The 18,868-nt window shown below is 37.4% G+C and overlaps 1 long non-coding RNA gene across 1 annotated transcript in view; it reads left to right on the top strand.

Annotated features, from left to right (window-relative positions):
• LOC122222739 overlaps positions 1-18,868 on the top strand; it is a 56,257-nt gene that overhangs the window by 33,532 nt on the left and 3,857 nt on the right. The window contains exon 3 of the long non-coding RNA XR_006203832.1: positions 2,904-2,982. This is a non-coding gene — a long non-coding RNA (uncharacterized LOC122222739). The remainder of the gene's footprint in view (positions 1-2,903; positions 2,983-18,868) is intronic.

Below are 18,868 nucleotides of genomic sequence, written 5' to 3'. Positions count from 1 at the left end.
AATAGTCCGTAGTAGTATTAGTACTGTAATTCTGGAATATTATAGAATTATGGAATATTCTATCACTCCCTGTTACCTTGAGAAACAGGGTTTTTGGTGTGAAAGACAGGAGATAAAGATATAACACAAAAGAGGTTAGGTAAAAACATTGTAGTTGTGAATTTAAAACAGAAATACTAGAGGCACCTGGGTAGGTTAGCTGTTTAAGTGTCCAGCTCTTAACTTCGGCTCAGGTCATGAACTCATGGTTCATGGGTTTGAGCCCTGTGTCGGGCTCTGTGTTGACAGTGCCTGCTTGGGATTCTCTGTCTCTCCCTCTCTCTCTGCCCCTCCCCTGCTCATGCACTCTCTCTCTCTCTCTCTCTCTCTCTCTCTCAAAATAAATAAGTAAACTTAAAAAAATACAAATACTAGTATGAACTCATCAGGTAATATATATATCTATATATTTATATACATATCTCTGTATGTAAATAATATAAATATATATAAATATCTATGATAGATAGATAGATACACTTCCACTAAAGAGACTTAGAAACAGCAACTACATTCTCATCTTGAAATATTTCCCATTGAAAGAAATCAAGGGTCCTTGGCCAAACAGCTAATTCCAGGAATTGAGGTCTGGAGGGGAAGATGGAATATCTTGACATATTAGCTATTAAGAAATCCATAAAAAAAAAAAACAAACTATTAGGATCATGTCCAAGGAGCCAATCTGAAGAGTACCCATAGCCAAAGTTGGAGCTTCAATAATGATAAGAATTGCAATGGATTGAAATCCCTCTAATATGTTTAAGTCCATGAGTTCATTATAAGAGTTAAAAAATCTAATTTTTGAAAGATGACAGGGAATCAATTTGTTACTGGGGAAATAAAAGAGAAAACTCAAACATTTTCCTTGCCTTTTCTATAATAAACCGTTTCATTGGATAACCAAATAGTAGATGAAGGGGTGCATCTCATTATACAATCTTTCAAAGTAATTCATGAAAGCAAAATGGTAGGGATAGATTATTACCTTTTTGCAAGCTTCCATTAATAAATCTAAATATTGAGTATCGATGGCTGCTAACATTAAAAAGAAAAAAAGAATGAGTGAAAACCAGACTTCCTGAAAAAAGAACACAAAGGAAACGAATCTAAGCCTGAGGAAACCTCTGGATCCACCTGCCAATTTCTAGGAAACACAAAAGGCACAGGAACATGTGAAACTACATCAGGAGTGTGCAATCAGCAAAATGTGTCAGAGTGAGCTCTACAACAGACAAAGTACGAGGAAAGGAAAGGGTGGAGGAGAACCTGTAGCTTAAAAGAGATGTAAAAAAGTAACAAGGTGTTTTCTTTTCACAGGCGAGACTAAACTGTAATGTAAGGAAATGCAAGAGAGTGATTGCTATGAGTCAGGATAGTGGTTTGTTGGTTTAATGTTTATTTTTGAGAGACAGAGAGAGAGAGAGAGACACACAGCATGAGTGGGGGAGGGGCAGAGAAAGAGAGAGGGAGACACAGAATCCGAAGCAGGCTCCAGGCTCTGAGCTATCAGCACAGAGCCCAACGTGGATCTCATGAACCGTGAGATCATGACCTGAGCAGTCAGAGGCTCAACTGAGCCACCCAGGTGCCCGTGTTTGTTTGTTTTTTGACAGTAGTCATTTTGGAGGAAGAGGAATGGCTATGAATTGTATAGAGCATGTGGGGGGCGGGGGAGGCTTCTGAGATGACTGGGAAAGTTGTTTCTTGACATGGGTTGTGGCTACAAGGATATTCCACAGTATTCACTAAGGTCTATATTTGTTTTCTTTTCTGTTTCTATATGCTTCTATTTATTTTATAATTTAAAAGTTTCAAAAAGTTATAGTGGTTTAGAGAGATAAATCAACCTGGAAATGGTGAGAAAAAAGTATGTGCAATATATTGACTCTTATTATAATATAGTTGATTATTACTATTATGTATTTGAGCTAGTGCAGGTCCATTTATGCCTTCCAAAATGTAACCATATAAAATGATAAGTAACGGGGTGCCTGGGTGGCCCAGTCAGTTGAGCGTCCGACTCTTGATTTTGGCTCCCGTCACAATTTCAAAGTTTCATGAGTTCTAACCACCCCCTGCCCCTGCCACTGCACTGTCAGCACAGAGCCTGCTTGAGATTCTCCCTCTCTGCTCTTCCCCTGCTCACTCTCTTTCTCAAAAATAAATAATAAATAAATAACTTAAAAAAATAAGAACTACAACTGATAAGAGAATCATAGAACATTTATAAAACCAAAACAACACAAAGAGCTCTTACAGTTCGGTATTTTCTAAAACTGGTTTCTTTGGAATATTAATTCTACAAGAAGTTAATAAGTGCTTTCTCAAAAATGAAAAAAAAAGTTTAAATGGTCAAATAAGTCAGAGAAATAGAGTTAAACAGATGCTTTTATGTCTAATACCTTTGGGACTTTAATAAGTTTGTATAATTTCAAGCACTAAGAAGAGACTATAGTTACATTATTTCCCAAACTTATTTGACCATTGTTTTTATTGAGTAGAGTTACGCCTATCTCTAACAGCAGCAAATAAGGGATGTTATTTTGTTTATTGCTTTATAATATCCTCTGCCCAGAGGTGCCTGGGTGGTTCAGTCGGTTAAGCGTCTGACTTGGGCTCAGGTCACAATCTCGTGGTTTGTGGGTTTGAGTCCCGCGTTGGGCTCTGTGCTGACAGCTCAGAGCCTGGAGCCTGCTTCAGATTCTGTGTCTCCCCTCCTCACCTTCCCCTGTCTCTCTCTGCCTCTCCCCTGCTCGCTCTCTGTTTCTCTCTCCTTCAAAAATAAATAAATTTAAAAAAATTTTATAATACCCTCTGCTCAATGAGATCATGCACTAGAGTTCTATTTATAACTCTACCCGCAGTGCCTATAACAATGCCTGAGACACAGAAGATTCTCAAGAACTACTTGATGAATGAATGACTTCTCAGCATGGAAATCAGGTAAGATTAAAGATCTCTTTGTAGCAAATCAAAGTCAAATTCATTTGTAGATTTTGTAGAAAATCAAACAGTAATGGCCTGACTAACAAAGAGCATCTGCTGTTATCTTGGTGGTTTAACGTGGATTTTTAACATTACTGCATTTCCACCAATAGATCTGCAAGGACATTACTTAAAGAGAGCTGTAATAGCCAAGTACTAAGTTCTATTATTTTTATGAATAACATAAATTAATTGCATTTAGAAATTCACCTCAACTTTCATTTTATTGTCTAAACATTTGCCTGTGCACCTTACAGATTTGGAGAGGCAGTAAACATCATGGTTAATTAAGATCACAGGTTTTAGAGTTAGGCAGTTAACACCCCATTCTACTTATTTCCTTCTATTCTTTCAGGAGGAAATTTTAATACCATAACATACCATGACATCATGCTAGGAAAGGAACCAGAGATCATCAGTTGAATTAACATATGAACTAAAGACCCTGCCACAGCGATTGTGTTTCCACTATGTACCACTCTCCCATTTATTTCAGTTTGGCATTTTGACAGAAAAAAAAAAAATGATCTCATCAGCACAGCCTTGAACTAAAATTAGAGTAGTATTTTTCATTTCCAGTGCTACCTCTGATAAGCCCTATTACTACAGGGAAATTATTTAACATAATTGCATTTATTTCTTTATAGCAGCAATGACAAAATTCTAATCTTCAGAGAAGCAGATGATAAAACATTTTTTATCTCAGCATATAAAGGAAGCAACAGGGTGTGGTGGAAAGTGTGGCAGGCTGAAAGAAAATTTGGGTTCTAGTTCTGATATGTTACTAGATGACTGGATAGTCTTGTACACATTACTTAATCTCCAGGGGTTAGAAGCTAGCTGCAAAATGATCTCTAGCAGTCTTTCCAACTTTTGAAATAAGTCTAGGATTCTAATCATTACTATAGGGATTACTATTGTGCATGTCTAAAACTTTTTAAAATTATTCCTTCTATTGCCTCATGCTGGAGTCTTTGAGGCGGCCAACAACCATCATCTGTCTCTCATGCCCTGATTCTGAATCAACTGAGAATACAGAGTATAAAGTATTAGGGACTGACAGGAATCAAAGCATCACCTTTTTTAAAAATGTGTTTGTTTGTTTGTTTGTTTGTTTGTTTGTTTATTTATATAAATAAACTCTATGCTCAATATGGGACTTGAACTCACAACCCTGAGATCAAGAGTCTCACTTGCCACCAACTGAGCCAGCCAGGTGCCCAGAGAAGTATCACCTTTATTATTAATAAAGACTACAGTAGATAATATGGCATATAGCTGTGAGCAAGAGGACTTCTTAAAACTGAAGCCCACTTAGAAGATAGTCTCACCTGTCAGACCCAGACACTGGGCTATCCCAGACCTCCCCACAAAGAACCAGGTATAAGCATAATATTTCAAATGGAAGAACAAAGGAAAGTGTGAGTTCCCCAGAGAAAGTTTTCTGTAGATGTCCTCTACTAGGTTGAGGAAGTTCCTTTCTATTCCTGGTTTATTGGTTGCTTTTATGATAAATCAGTGAATTCTATCAAATGCTTTTCCTGCATTTATGAAAATAATTATGTGGTTTGGCCCTTTATTCTATTAATATGTGCATTTCATGTATTAAACCAACCTTGCATTTCTGGGAGAAAGCTCTCTTGGTCATAGTGTATAATTCTTTTTTTACGTTGCTAGATTGAGTTTGTTAGTATTTTGTTAGAACTTTTATATCTATATTCATTAGATATATTGTTTTCTAACTTTCTTGTGATGTCTTTGTTTTTGGCATGCTAACACTGGCCTTATAGAATAAGTTGCAAAGTGTTCCCTCCTCTTCCATATTTTAGAAGAGCTTGTGCAAAAACAGTATTAATTTGTCTTTAAATGTTTGATAGAATTCACCAGTGAAGCTGACTGAGCCTGGACTAAGCCCTCTTTTTTTTTTTTTTTTTTAATGTTTATTTTTGAGAGAGAGAGAAAATGAGCAGGGGAGGGGCAGAGAGAGAGGGAGACACAGAATCCCAAGCAGGTTCCAGGCTCTGAGCTGTCAGCCCAGAGTCTGACGCGGGGCTCCAGCTCACAAATCGTGCTATCATGACCTGAGCTGAAGTCACACACTCAACTGACTGAGCTACCCAGGTGCCCCGGACTAAGCCTTCTTACAACAACCTTCCAATTAATTTAAGTCAGGGCTACCCAGGACAGTCTCCCTTTTGATTAATTTAAGGTCAACTAATTAGGGATTTTAATTACAACTACAAAAATCTCTTCATAATAGCACCTAAATTATGTTTGATTGAATAAGTGGGAGAAGATGTTTGCATGCTACAAAGTGGCTGCTGCCTCCCTTCCCTTCTCCAATTCTGGCAAGAGGGGATCACTTGTCATCCCCTCTAACAGGAAGCATACTAGAAAGAAAATTCTTGGGACCGAAGTTCAGCCTAGTCAAGTTGACATAGCACAAAGCCATCAGTTTTTTAAAACCACAACTTCATGAGAATCATCAAGAACTTGTTACAAATACAGCTTTTCTTTGGACCATATTGGAACCAATATTTGAGAATCACTGATTCATATACAAGTAGAATAACATAAGTAATAAATAATATATATTTAATCCACACTATGTGCCATGCACCAGCCTGAGCACTTTATATTAATTATCTTATTTAATCTTCACAAGAGCCCTAAGGTATAAGTACTGCTCCTGTTCCCATTTTATATATGAGAGAACTGATAGTCACATAGGTCAAATTATGTGCTCAAGGTCATCCAGTGGAACTAGAGCTCACAAAACAGGTGAACAGCTTTTCAGTCACTAGCTCTAACCATCAATTATATACAGAGCACCATGGAACATGTTAAATGACACCATGGAAATTCAATTTTAAAAAATCCAGAGTGTGGGACATTCTATAAGACAAATGACTTGGTTTTTTTCCCAACAATTAAATTTCAAAGAATAAAACAGAGGGGAAAGAGACTTGTAGATCAATAATGTCCATAATACTGTGTGCAGTGGTGGAAAGGTTCTATATCTGCACTCTCCGTGTGGCTATTTGCAACTGAGGAAATGAATTTTTTATTTTATTTACTTGTAATGAATTTATGTTTAAACTTAGTCACATGTGGCCAGTGGCTGCCATATCGAACAGGGAAGTTATAAAAAACTTTTTAAAAATTACATTTTAGAGACATGTACTTAAATATTTAAGGATGGAAATAATATTGATACCTGGAATTTCACTATTGCTTTTGGGGGTGGGGGACACCAAGTGGAGTATAGATGAGCAGAATTGACCACGAGTGGGTGATTGCTGATGCTGAGTGGTAGGTAATGAGGGTCCTACCTTTTCTCTCAATCTTTGAATACGCTTGAAATTTTTAATAAATAAAAGGTTTTAAAGGACATTTTTGTGGTGCTTGTCCCACGTATCACTCATTTAATCATCACAACGCCCTTGTGAGGTAACTTGAATGGTTCTATTTACAGATGAAGAATGTGAGGCTCAGAGAGGTTAGGTAAAGTACCAGAAGTTACACAGCTACTTACAGGCCCAGACTCAAATCCATGTTCCTCCAAATCCCATGTTATTCTATCACCCCGTCCTTACTCTGGATAACAAGCTGTATAATCAACATGCGTTGCTTAATGGACAGTAAAGCAGAAAGGACCAGAGAAACAGATTAAACACTTTTGCTCTCCTTCAGAATGATAAATTTGTAACGTGTGCTTCTCTAATTAGGAAGAGATTAATACCAAGCATGAGCTGCTGTAAGTTTATTAGTGAGTGCGGAGAGATGCATACTCCTGAACAGGATTGATTTATAAGTTCCAGCTGTGAAAGAGAGGCTGTATCAACTTTTTTCTGTATTATCACTGAAGATGATAATACAAGCAGCTTAAGACATTGAATGTATTGACTGAAATTGCTCTTCTCGGGACTCAAAGGTTATGTTACACACCTTTTCCTTCAAAATATAGTTAATATGCACTGAGAAGAAAAATTACTCGTGGTAACATCGGAAACAGGGACAAGTAATTAACTTGTATCTTAATACATATGTTGTTGTATTAAGTGGTTTTTGTCTTTGATCCCTAATGACTTCCTAAAGGGCCTTATGCCGATATGATATGATATGATATGATATGATATGATATGATATATGATGTGATATTTATACTTCATATATAGAAGACTTCACGGCAGGCACATAGCTTCAGCCAATGCTTCTAGCCAATATTTTCACTCCTTTTTTTTTTTTTTTAATGTTTATTTATTTTTGAGACAGAGAGAGACAGAGCATGAACGGGGGAGGGGCAGAGAGAGAGGGAGACACAGAATCGGAAGCAGGCTTCAGGCTCTGAGCCATCAGCCCAGAGCCTGACGCGGGGCTCGAACTCACGAACCATGAGATCGTGACCTGAGCTGAAGTCGGACACTCAACCGACTGAGCCACCCAGGCGCCCCAATATTTTCACTCCTTGACAGTTATAATGCAGTGAAGCATCTTTCTTAAGCTAATAAATTAACCATTTAGCATCTAGTAGGAACTACAAACAAGAGACCTTAATATACTAATTGCTCTTCATATCTAGATCTTTGGTCTAGGCTTTACTACTCACAAAGCAGTATTTTATGGTAGTAGTCACTTAGCAACTGAATGAATAACTACAGGTAACTGCATCTCCTCTACAAAGATTTTTAGGGGTCTGGGTGGCTCAGTTGGTTAAGCATCCAACTCTTGATTTTGGCTTAGGTCATGATCTCACGGTTCGTGAGATCAAGCCCTGTGTTGGGTTCCATGAGCTGACAGTGTGGAGCCTGCTGGGATTCTCTCTCTCTCTCTGCCTCTCCACCACTCATGCTGTGCTCCCCCTCTCTCTCTTTCTCTCACGCTCTCTCTTTAGAATGACTAGTTCTGTAAGAATGCAATAAAGGGGACAAAAGACAATGTCTGTTAACAGCTATTAATGATGGAGTCTGAACATTCAGAAAAAAAGAGTTTTAAAATCAATCTTGAAACCAACTACATGCCCCATAGAATGTTATTCCCAGGCTGTGACAGTAGTGGCCTTGAGAAACTTTGGCCTTCTTGCTCAGAACAAATCCCTGCTTCCCAAGCAGCTGCTCTAAACCCAGCATCTCTGTCATCGAAAGCAGCAGCCATTTCTGTCTTTGGGTCTGATCTACCCACTTCACCTGAGAGCTGACCTAGAAGGTAGGAGTCAGGAATCAGGGAGTCAGATGGAAGGTGAATAGCAGGCACAGATTTATGAAACAGTGAGCTCCAATAATTAAATAACCAAAGGTAACAATTAGTGGGAGATATTGCAACACAATTGTCTCCAAGAGCACCTTGGAGTTTACTGTGGGGAGAATAGGACTATGAATACTTCACCATAAGAGTCTGAGAAGGCTATGTAAACTAGGGATGTCTTTCCATGTGTCTTGAGTGAGGACTTATTTGTTTTCTTTAAACTCTTATTAAAAACCCAGGTGTGGGCCAAAGGGGATAAACTTGACCACCCTCTAAAAACCATGAAGTATTAAAAACAAAATAACTTTGCTTATGCAGAAGGTAAACTTTCTTAAACTAGTTGGGCTCTTTTCAAAAATTTTTCGCATATAATTTGGTAGAATGTACATCTTGAGGCAAGAATTCTCCGTTTAGGGACATTTAGATGGTGAAAGAAAAAAGTCCCCACCCACCCAGAGATAGTATCATAAACTGTTGTTAGATTTTATACCGTTATGAAACAATATGTTTTATTTTAAAAAGACTGAATGTGTAAAATAAGAAAATGCTTCTGATTGTTCCAGAAGTAAAAATATCAGTTTATGTCAAAAAGCCATTCCCGATTTACCACACCTGCCAAATTCCTTGTTCACTCTGTAATTTATTGCTTATTTATACAGGACGGCTCAGCAGATGTCACATCTGGTTATCCTCCTGGTTTGGAGTTTTAGTTTATTTTTAGCTAGGATGGTATAAGAAAGTTTAATGCCCCGGATAAGCTTACACAGCAAAAATTTTTAGCCTGAACTTTGTTACATCTAGGACTTTCCTGAAACTTTAAGATTTGATCGTAAGGAAGAGAAAGTGAACACTTTTCAGAAGAAGTAGGACACGGAAGATTGGGGAAAAGAAACATTAGTCCTGGAACCCTCCAGATTAACTATTCACCCAGGACCTGATACAGTTAATAATACTGCATTACATAACTCAGCTCTGTGCAGTGAGCAAAAACCTCTCAATGAACAGTGGTTAGCACAGTTTCCCAATCACAATTTTCTGAATTTACATAACTTTACTGTTAGCCAGGCAAAGTTGTATAATCCAGATAGAATCATGCTGCAGGATTACCAGATTTCTGGACTATTAGCACTATTCTTTTTCAGTTTCATCATTGGGAGACACAATTAACAGCAAAACGGTATTTGCAATAACCCTTTACTGCCAAACTAAACATAACAAAAAAAACCCTCTAAACATGACAACATACACACACACCACATAGGTCATAAGGCCTACGTGTTTGATAAATTAGACTATTATCAAATTCGTACAACTCTAAAACAAAAATGCCAGAGACAGAAAGGATATGAGAGTCCTCATGAGAGGAACCTTCATCTACTGCTGGGAAAAGTATAAACTATATGATACAACCATTCTGAAGAGAAATTTGGCAATATTCAATTAGGAGGTATGCAGGACTCAGAGCCCAGCAGGGTCCCTCTTAGATACACTAGAGAAATTCTCAGCCATGTGCACAAGGAGATATGTTCAAATGCAGCATTATTTTTACTAGAAGAAAAACGGAATAATCTACATGTTCATTGATTTTAAAATAGAAAGACGGGACGCCTGGGTGGCTCAGTTGCTTAAGTGTCCCACTTTGGCTCAGGTCATGATCTTACAGTTCGTGGGTTCAAGCCCCACACTGGGCTCTTTGCTGACAGCTCAAAGCCTGGAGCCTGCTTCAGATTCTGTGTCTCCCTCTCTCTCTGCCCCTCCCCTACTTGCACTCTGTCTCTCTCAAAAATAAATAAACCATTAAAAAAATTATAAAATAGAGAGATAAATTCATGAAAGGGAATAGAATTCAGTAGTTAAAATGAAAAATTCAATCTATATGTATCATCATGGATAAATTTGGAAGTCATCATGGAACAACCATGGCAAATTGCAGAATGATATGTACAGCATCATGCAATTGATATAAACCTTACAATTTTACAAAATTATTTTGAGAGAGAGAGAATGAGCATGAGTGGGGGAGAGGGCAGAGAGAGAGAATCCCAAAGTAGGGCTTGAAACCATGAACTGTGAGATCATGACCTGAGCTGAAATCAAGAGTCGGCCGTTTAACTGACTGAGCTACCCAGGTGCCCCAGAAGTATACCGTTTAAAGTGCTTGTCAAAATCATAGGTGACTCCCTTGTTTAGGCTAAGTTTAACTTGGATTCTTTTAAAAATAAGCAATGAAGATATGTTTCAGAATATCAAAAGACTAGAGGTTATTCAAAGATTTTTAAAGTGTCTTTTAATTCTTTCTGCAACAATGTTCAAACAAAACCATATTGATTTCATCACTCCACTTATGAAATTTCTTCATTTTTCATATGTCCAAGCAGATCTGAACACACCCAACCCCCACAAGCTCACCTTTTATGGAAACAGACACAAGGGCTTTGACCCCAACTAATGTCTGTTCCAAAATGAGCAGAAAGAGGGATTACAGCCTTTTTAAAAATAACCTCTTCTGGGGTAAAAATAAATTATAGTAAATATATCCTGTCATAACTCAGTGACCTCATTTGAGGCGACTTTGATGGGCAGATTCTTCTCTGTTTTATTAGCAACATTAATCAGAAGGCTGGCACAGTTTGTGAACAGCTTCTCATGGGATCTTTGCAAGCCTTCTTATTGCAATAATGTGAAATTAATGTCTCTTAGAAAGATGTCTGCAAATTCTAGTAACACTTGAGAACAACTATTAACAATCAATTGTTATTGCTGTCTTTTTTTTTTCTGAGAGACAAGAAAATATTTAAACCTTTGGTGCATGCAAGGGTTTTTTTAAGATATATAGTCTCCAAAAACATGCACGTTGCCTTCAGGGCAGTGATTATCTCTGGAGAGAGATGGACAGGAACCAGATCAGTGGAAATATAAAAGAAGCTTCAATTAATCTGTAACATCTTATTTTTTTAAAGAAAAAAAAAAGGTGAGGCAAATATTGCAAAATGGTAACATTTTAAAACAGGATAGTGGGCACGTAGGTACTCCATTATATAATTCTTTCCTGTTTCCTGTATGCTTGAAATGTTATACTTAAGAAAAAAAAAAAAGAAGTAAAGAAATAAAGTAATGTTAAAGCACAAACAACAATCTTGGGAAAAATATATTTAAAACATGTATGATGGGGTGCCTGGGTGGCTCAGTCAGTTAAGCGGCCGTTGGCTTAGGTCATGATCTCACAGCTCATGAGTTCAAGCCCTGTGTCGGGCTCTGTGCTGACAGCTCAAAGCCTGGAGCCTGCTTCAGATTCTGTGTCTCCCTCTCTCTTTGCACCTCCCTCATTCACACTCTATCTCTCTCAAAAAATAAATAAACACTAAAGAAAATTTTAATTTAAAACACCTATGATAAAAGGATCTATTTTCTTAATATATAAAACAAATCAATGAGGTAAACAAATGACTCAAATAAAAAAAAAACAGAAAAAGGATGTGAAATGGGGAATTTATAGGACGATAGTTAACAAATGCATAAAAGAGCCTAAACATGTATGGATCTCTATGTGTATATACTCATGGAATAAATGCAAATCAAGAAAACAATACTACTTTTCACTATCATACTGGCAGAATGTCTTAAATTTGACAAAATACTGTTAGCAATGATGAGGAGAAACATTCTCAGGTGTTTCTGAGAAAAGTATGAATTGGTATAATCATTCTGAGGGGAAAATTTTTAAATGTACATTCTCTTTAGAAGAACAATTTCATTCCTAGGATTTTTCCTTGGATACAGTTACATATATGCACAAAGCTTTATATATGTGTGTGTGTGTATGTATGTGTGTGTATAAGTATATATATATGTATGTATGTATGTATATATATATATTATATATATATATATATATTATATATATAATATATATATACATAAATTGAGGAAAAAAATAAATTTCCACCAGTGGAAGATAGATTAAACTGATGATACATCCAACTTGCAGAATATTATACATCGACAAATGAAGATGTCCACAATACAACATAGGTTTACAAAAACCATGTGGTGGAACCCTATGTACAATAAAATCCTACTTGCATTAAAAGGCATACATTATACGTATATGTGCAAACAAATGTCTGAAAGATATATAACAGCAATTATCTCTAGGGGATGATACTGGAGGTTGGGAATGGGAAAGAAACCTTTATTTCCTCTTAGTCTTTCACTGCATCAGTTAAGGACTAGTTGCTACAAATGACGGAACGGAAACTCAAACTGTCCTAAGAAGTGAATGAATTTACTGGCTACATTTAACTGAAAAATCTGTGGGGAGTTTCAGGCCTATCTTGAATCAAGGCTCCACAATGCACCACGATGGTTTTTCTGGTGTTGACTTCATCTTTTGTGCATGTGAATACTGCCCTCTGGGAATGTATACCTGATGGCCTGATCATCTGGATGGCTCCCCTAAAGTTAGCAACATGGTGGCTGTTAGCAAAGGCAAGAGTGAATGCTTCTCTTTTCCAGAAACCTTTACTTACAGGATTTTAAGGATCGTCAATTCTAATTGGATTATATGCCCATCCTTGAATCAAGCATTGTCATTCATGGCAATTGGCTTGGGGTCAATTCTACCCAAACCATATAAGATAGAATGGGATCTGGATGATTTCCCCTAATAAAGAGGAATGCTGGGCAGCAAACAGCAGATATCCACTATTGCTGGATAAAGTTTTACCAAGTGCATATAATCTATCTATCTATCTATCTATCTACCTATCTATCTATCTGCCATCCCGTAGGACCTAGACTTTGAGCTTCATAGGAAGGGACTATATCTGTGTCATTCATCATTCCATTCTTTGAGTCTAAGATGGTTTCCTGGCACGTGGGAAGCTGTTACAATATTTGTAGAATAAAAACAAAACAAAACAGGGGCGCCTGGGTGGCTCAGTCAGGTTAAGCGTCTTGATTTTGGCTCAGGTCATGATCTCACGGTTTGTGGTATCCCCACATCAGGCTCCACGCTGATAGCAAAAAGCCTGCTCTCTGTCCTCTCTCTCTGCTTCTCCCTCCCCTCACACATGCTGTCTCTCTCTCTGTCTCAAAGCAAACAAACAACAAACATTGAAAACAAAACAACCTACCTTGCAACTTCACTCCTAATCATTGACTATTAACTAGAAAAACAGCCACAGAATCAGCATCAGTCATCTTTCACAATATCTTTATCTAAAGTTATCAGAAGAAAGACTGATGCAGTGAGAGATAAACAATTTCTAAGAAAAACACTGATGGCTCTTTTAAACATTTGCTGATACTGTTTTTTGTTGATAGAAATTATTTGACACATGATGTGGATTCATTACCTGAACTATTGCAATAATGGGTAAACTCATCAAATTTAATTACTCTGTTCTTTAAATAGGAGTTTAGGGTCAGGCTAGTTTAAGACTTCTAAAAAATAAAAATAAATAAATAATAATTGCTTAATTAATTAAAAAAACTACTTCTTCCTCCTCTTCCCTTCCTTTGACCTCCACTCACTGGGCCACTGAGAACTGCTTCTGCCTGTGCAATTTGCCACATAATTAGGTCTGTCAGACAAAATACAGGATACTCAGTTACATGTAATTTCAGATAAACAATGAATTATTTTTCAGCATGAGTATGTCCCAGATATTGCATGGGACCAGAAGTGGGGATAACTTATACTAAAAAATTATTCATTATCAGAAATTCACACTTATGTAAGCATCCTGTATTTTTATGGCTATAGTTTCTTATTTTTATTTGCTGTAGTTTCTTGTTTTTATTTGCTAAATCTGGCAACCCCACACATAATAAAAGGTGCCTGTGATTACTTCCAGTTTGCTAAAGGGTAAACTGCTGGGCTTCCTGCACTATAAAATACTGATTATTGGATTTTCACTTTTCCCCCCTTTTTTTAAATTTGGATTTCAGTTAACATACAGTGCAACATTGGTTTCAGGAGTAGAATTCAGTGATTCATCACTTACATACAACACCCAGTGCTCATCACAATAAGTGTCCTCCTTAATACCCATCACCATTTAGCCCTTCTCCCACCCACATCCCTTCATCAGTCCTCAGTTTGTTCTCTATCATTAAGAGTCTCATGGGACTCCTGGGTGGCTGAGTCGGTTAAGCATTGGACTCTTGGTTTCAGCTCAGGTCATGATCTTACAGTTTCGTAGGGTCGAGTCCTGCATCGGGCTCTTCACTGACAGTGTGGAGCCTGGTTGGGATTCTCTCTTTGTCTCTCTCTCTCTCTCTCTCTCTCTCTCTCTCTCTGTCCCTCCCCTACTAGTGCTGTCTCTGTCTCTCTCAAAATAAATAAATAAACAAAAAAGAGTCTCTTGTGGTTTGTTTCCCTCTCTTCTCTTTTCTCCCCCTTCCCCTATGTTCATCTGTTTTGTTTCTTAAATTCCACATATGAGTGAAATCACATGATATTTGTCTTTCTCTGATTGATGTATTTTGCTTAGCATAATACATCCTAGCTCCATCCACATCATTGCAAATGGCAAGATTTCACTCTTTTGATGGCTGAGTAATATTCCATTGTATATATACCACATCTTCTTTATCCATTCATCAGCTGAGGGACGTTTGGGCTCTCTCCATAGTTTGGCTATTGTTGATAGTGCTGCTATAAACATTGAGGTGGATGTAACCCTTTGAATATATATTTTTGTATCCTTTGGGTAAATACCTAGTAGTACAATTGCTGGGTCGTAGGGTAGTTCTATTTTTAGTTTCTTGAGGAACCTCCATACTGTTTTCCAGAGTGGCTGCACCAGTTTGCATTCCCCCCTACAGTATAAGAAGGTTCCCTTTTCTCCATATCCTCACCAATTACCTGTTGTTTCCTATGTTGTTCATTTCAGCCATTCTGACAGGTGTGAAGTGGATCTCATTGTGGTTTTGATTTGTGTTTCCCTGATGATGAGTGAAGTGGAGCATCTTTTCATGTGTCTGTTAGCCATCTGGATATCTTCTTTGGAAAAGTGTCTATTCATGTCTTCCACCCGTTTCTTAACTGGGTTATTTGTTTTTTGGATGTTAAATTTGATACATTCTTTATAGACTTTGGATACTAGGATTTTCACTTTTTAATCTACCTCTTTTACACTTAAAGAGCAAGTACAAAGTAAACTCCTGTGTAATTACCACCCAGGTTAAGAAATATGGCAGAGCAATGCCAGTACCTTAGAAGTAATCTGTGTTCCTCTCCTCTGCTGGCATCCTCCTCCCTCCTCTCAAGGGTAACCACTATCCTGACTTTTATAATCAATCTCTGGTGTTTCTTTAGGCTTGCCACCTATGTGCACATCTATAAACAATATATTTTGACTGTTTTTGAGCTTAATATAAAAATGTATATATCAGAGACACCTGGGTGGCTCAGTTGGTTGAGAGTCCACCTCTTGATTTCAGCGCAGGTCATGATCTCATGGTTCATGAACCCCGCTTAGAATTCTCTCTTTCCCCCTCTCTATGCCCCTCCCCCACTCATGCACACATGTGCTTGTGCGCTGTTTCTCTCTCAAAATAAACAAACATTAAAAAAAAGTGTATATCAGTGATCTTTGCAACTTGTTTCTTTCACCCAACATTGTGCTTGTGAGATTTATCCACATAGCTATGCTTCCTTAATTCTCATTGCTCTATAGTGTTTCAAATGTGATTATGCCCATGATTTATCCACCCATGCTACTGCTTTCTTGTTGATGACGCAGTCTTAACTTAAATTGACAATTTTAGGATCCTTTAAATTTATTGTAATAAGCTAAAACAACTATCATAAAATAGTTTCATACTATTTGGGGAGATTTCTAATACCTAGTATTCCCTCTGAAACTTTTTGTTGTGTTCAACACTAGGACCAATTTGAAGGTGGCTTATATAAAATGGTTCTCATTTATAGTCACTTAAATTTTGTATTGAGGTATAAATATAGTAAAATGCACTGATCTTAAATATATAGCTTGATGAATTTCTACATATGTATATACCTATGTAACCACTACCCAGATAAAGATATAGAACGTTTCCAGTAGCCTTTTAATATGACTGTCTTACAGTCCTACAAGACAGCTGTACATAAATTTTTGGACACATGCTTCATCCAGGACTTAGGCTGTTGGTTTCTGGGCTTTCGGCTGCCACCACGTGGTGAGCCTCCATACTGCTACTTGATTCCTTGAAAGGACTCAAGCAATTAGATTTCTAAAATGAAAGTGATTACACAGATTCTGATGGGGCTAACAATTAAAATAGGTGAGCTAATGTCTCTATTAAAAAAGAAAAAAAGATTTATCTTCCAAAAGGAGGATTTAAGATTATATAGATAATGACATCACGTATATTTACAGTTAAATTGAGTGTATAAATTTCTGCTTGAATATTTAGCATATTAAGAAAAAATGACTTATTGCAAATATTATTAGCCTTCTAGCTGTCAAATGCCTTGAAGCTGGTAATGTATAAAAACTATAAGGATAAAGTTACAGGGGGCGCCTGGGTGGCTCAGTCATTAAGCATCTGACTTCAGCTCAGGTCATGATCTCTCAGTTTGTGAGTTCAAGTCCCACATCGGGTGAGCTCGAGCCCCGCTTGGTGTGAACATGCTTCAGGTAAACACGAGCCCCACTTCTCTCTCTCTCTCTCTCTCTCTCTCTCTCTCTCTCTCTCTCCCCCTTGCTCACTTGCATCCTCTTTCTCTCTAAAACAAACAACAAACAAATAAATAAAGTGATACTTAAAAAAAAAGAATAAAATGACAGTCCCCTGGATAGCACAGCTCTAGGATAGAAAGATGAGGAACACCTGCCCTGGATGCTCCTGTCAGGAGATTGCTGCTGCTCCGGTTGTTCATTTACAAGAGCTTGATCTGAACTGGTCCTTGTCCTGGCATGACGGAGAACAGGGCTCAGAGTTTCTGTCTCTAGCCACACCCTGTAGTCTGTTTCTACTGACTCCTATGCTTTGCCTCTCGCCAATTTCCAAGAAGGGATGTGCCTGTGGTCTGGAACGGAACCCACACTGTCTGGGAGGTGTGCCTGTTCATTGTACAGATGGCCATGGCTGCACTTGGGTGATGACGCTGTACCAATTGAACTGAATTTAAAACCTTGGAAATCGTCACCTCTCTACCCTCATATGGCCTGTGTACTCTTTTTGTCTTCCTTCTGTCCTTCTGTGTCTTTTCCCTCTAAAGGTTCAGTCCAAGGCTCTAGACCCTGTGTTCTCCCATGGAATCTACTGGGCAGCTGTCTCTGAATCCCTAGACCCTCACTCTTGGTATTACTCATTTTAACACTTAGTCACACACAGCCAGGTCCCTTCAAGCACAACTGGGAAACTGTGATCTAGAGCTTAACAATTTCCTTTTAGGAGAAGCTTGTTCCTAGGGGAAATAAAAGTGTCATTTTCAGTCAAAAAAAGAATAAAATTACATGCAAGAAATTTATTCAAACCTTTGGACATACTGATATATGTTTTATTATTGTACTATATTCTGACTACAAGTTGCTGTAAATCTGTTTGGAATTATGCCATTTTAAAATGGCTACCTAACATTAATATATCAAAAAATATACACCTGGAATTTTTGAATGCACTAGATATACATCATCCAGATAGGTCTTTCCAACATTTTCATTATGGGAGGGAGAAAAGAGAATTCCAGCACTGAAGATTTTAATAAATATTAAGGGAAAGTGTAAAGATGATAAATTAGATGATCAAATGATTTCAGCATCCAATGCATGTTGAAGAGTAAGAGAGAGAAGAAGAAAATGGATGGACACCAAACAAGGTTTCATTCCTATAAATATGGAGCTTATTAAGATTTTGTTATAGGAAAGATTCCAGGTCAAGTTGTAGACTGTGACACATGATTCATCCTGTACCCTACCTCCTCCCCCACTGAAATTCCAAGACAGATCGTTTTCAAAAAACCATATCAGTAGAAAACAATTAGTGTGCCATCAGTGTACCAGAACTACTTGGAAAATAGAAAGCAAACGCATTTGAATTTCCTGAAAAAAAAAAAAATCAATAGAGAAGAAATTGCATCTTAGGCCAAAGGCCAGTCAGCTTCTAAGAAGCCTCAGATAAGATTCAGGCTCAGTATCAGCAAATTCAGAGAGAAGTTGGCTGTAGAACAACTTTCAGTGTAGTTTCTTAACAATGTTTCCTTTAAGAAAACTTAAAGGACTTGCAGTAACTTAAGACTTGCAGTAACTTAATAATTTGTAACAAAAAAGCATTAAACAAGATATTTCATAATAAAAAAGGCAGAATTCACAATGAAAATATAAAATCTATACACCAAATAACATAGCACCAATAGTCATAAAGCAAAAACTATAGCAGATACAAGGCAAAATAGAAACATGCTAGAGGATAGAGACTTTAATTTACTTCCCTTAATCTGTTATAGAAAGTGGACAAAAAGTAAGAATATAGAAGAAAGTGAAGTAATGTCTTACAGGTCTAAAGGAAGATTTTTTTTAAAAAAAATTAGCTTTATTGTTAATTAAGCATGAGGACAAAATAAAGACATCTGGGAATAAAACATCTA

The sequence above is a fragment of the Panthera leo genome, chromosome B3 (genome assembly GCF_018350215.1).
Source record: "Panthera leo isolate Ple1 chromosome B3, P.leo_Ple1_pat1.1, whole genome shotgun sequence".
Lineage (NCBI taxonomy): Eukaryota > Metazoa > Chordata > Mammalia > Carnivora > Felidae > Panthera > Panthera leo.
Note: the sequence above shows the minus strand (reverse complement) of the source record. Positions and strands in the feature narration are given on the sequence as shown.